This window comes from Hordeum vulgare, chromosome 4H, assembly GCF_904849725.1.
Source record: "Hordeum vulgare subsp. vulgare chromosome 4H, MorexV3_pseudomolecules_assembly, whole genome shotgun sequence".
Classification (NCBI taxonomy): Eukaryota; Viridiplantae; Streptophyta; class Magnoliopsida; order Poales; family Poaceae; genus Hordeum; species Hordeum vulgare.
The window spans coordinates 110,418,870-110,421,259 of record NC_058521.1 but is presented as its reverse complement, the minus strand read 5'-3'; the positions used below and the strand labels follow the sequence as shown (position 1 = coordinate 110,421,259).

Here is a 2,390-nt window from a genome sequence, read left to right as displayed (position 1 = left end):
TGGGAGAACCTCTACAATAAAGAAATCATCCAAAGAGCTTTCATAAAGAGAAAAGCATATTTTGAAACAGTAAGATTGCATTTCATCTTTCATCAAAATACACATGAAATGTTTTGATGTGATTTCTCACAACTGAACATCCCCCTTCACTCTCTCTCTATGTTTTAAAAATTCTGACATGACAGCCTATTATCTACATGTTTCACATGCATTTTCTCTAATCATCACCAATCAAGACAAATCAATATAACTCAGCCACATGCTTTGGTAGTTTACAGAGAGAAGTGTCATCAGGAAAATTGAAACAGCAGAGACAGATCAATTGAATGTAGGCACGGTAGAAATCAGGTACTCTTTATTACGACATAGGAAACCCCAGATCAAATAGCAACAAACAGAAGCCATGTTATGTGGAACAAACCTGTCATAGCTTCTGTCATAATCAGGATCCTTGCGATCAGAGTCACGGTCTCGAAATATCGCCACCCTATTGCCTTGCCTGCCTCTATTGACTGGAGGCTCCTTGTCAATCATGCTTCTATTATTTGATCTGCTGCTAGATGCAGTGCTAGTCAAACTCCTTTCAAGGGTAGCTTCAGCCAATTCATCGTACCTGGTGTTTGGGTTCAACTCCAAGGAAGTGGACCTATGTAGGGTGTTGGGCAAAACAACTTCATCAGCTGGTCTTCCATCAACCGGACTACTGCTACCACTGATGTTGTTAAATATGCGAGCACGTACCCTGTTGTATTCCTCTTTCCTCTCCTCAACGCTTTTCTGAAGGTTGCCTCTGGAAGAGTTAGCACCTGCACCTGCGCCCCCATGGTGATTCTTCTGAGGCCTTTGCTTAATAGCTACTTTGGTGGCCACAACACTGGTCTCTTCTTGAGGCAAATTAACTGGAATGTCAGCTAGGCGGACAGCAGGCAATCGACATTCAGCAGACGTCTTACGAAGGATGATCCGAGAACTGGTTCCATCAGGCAAGCTGTTATCCGGCAGAGCGATCGATATCAAGAAATAATGTTATGCCAGATGGTGCGCAGCAAGATGCAGGTACGAAGTCGGAAGGCCCTGGAACTTGAACTGCGTCTGCCCAGGGTCACGGAGGAACTTGAGAATGTTTTGCTCCATCCGTAGCACTACAATGAGAGATAAGGTTGCAATGAGATTAAACCATCCAAGCATTGCTCAAGTTCGAGCTTATAGCTAGGAATCAAATCACATAGTAGCAAGACAACATGCAGATATACGGTGCAACACAATTGGTACAAAAGGGGGAATTACGAGTCAGCACGAAGAGGTTGCTGATGAAGAAACTCAGAACGTTTTTGAGTTATTATTATCAATAGCCGACACAATGATAATTATCAACCCACAATCAGATGATGCGTTAACCAGTAACCACTAGTTTTAACATGCGGCTTACGGTTTTTTCCGTCCGAAAAGCTTACACAAAATTGGCATGCCATTTGCCAATACGTAGTTTGACTTGTACGGCCAAGTAATGTTTGCAAAACAGGCTCCCAAGCGTTAGTAAGTTGCGAGGCTCCGATACATATTCTCCCAGGTAATGACCAAACACAGACCAGAGCGGAGCACAGGCATCCAGCAGGAACATGTGGCGCATCTTGGCAGAGGAGAGCGGAGCAGCAAACGACAGTGCTAGCTATAACCTTACGTACCGCACACGCTTTCCAAATTCGTCGTCCTGCACGAAGTAGCTCAAATTCTACCTGGGAGATAGCTAGATAGCTAGGTAGCGACTGGTGGCCTAAAACTAGGGAGCAGACCCGCGTATCTAGTAAGAAGAGGAAGAGGAACACAGAAACGAGGCTGGTGGGATGGTAGGTACCTGAGAGGCGCTCGCGTGGTTTCTCGAGGGCTTTGCCAATCACCTACAAATGGGAATTTCTTCGAATTAGACAAACTATAGAGATGGTGCGGCTGCCACTTGCACATAAAAATGTTGTCGTTCTGGATAGAATATTTTGATACCTTGTTACATCCTGGCACCAGGTCCTGGAGCATCTTCATCTTGAGGGTGATCTTTTCTCTTCTAACTTGTTGTATGAACCCACAATTGAGGACAGCGAGTAACCAGAAAATTGAATGAACGTACTTAGTCATAGGTGAGCTCGTCCCACCTCTCCATGTCACGAAGAGCGAAATTTCTAACTCTGGTCTCTCCATCTACACTCGTGAAGTAAGTAACATGATACCATTAGCAAATATCAGGGTTATCAGCATGGATATAGAACAAGTAGAACAACATAACTAACCATTTGTGCATCTTTGTGTTTGGTTCACAACTATGATAGATGAACGTGGACTTGTTCTTCTAGTTTATTGCATCAATGACCATATTGCTACTGAACTCACAGAGATAG

General features: G+C 43.8%; 1 pseudogene; it reads right to left on the bottom strand.

Annotated features, from left to right (window-relative positions):
* Window positions 1-318: 318 nt before the first annotated feature.
* LOC123450332 lies at window positions 319-2,037 on the bottom strand (annotated as a pseudogene).
* Window positions 2,038-2,390: the final 353 nt, after the last annotated feature.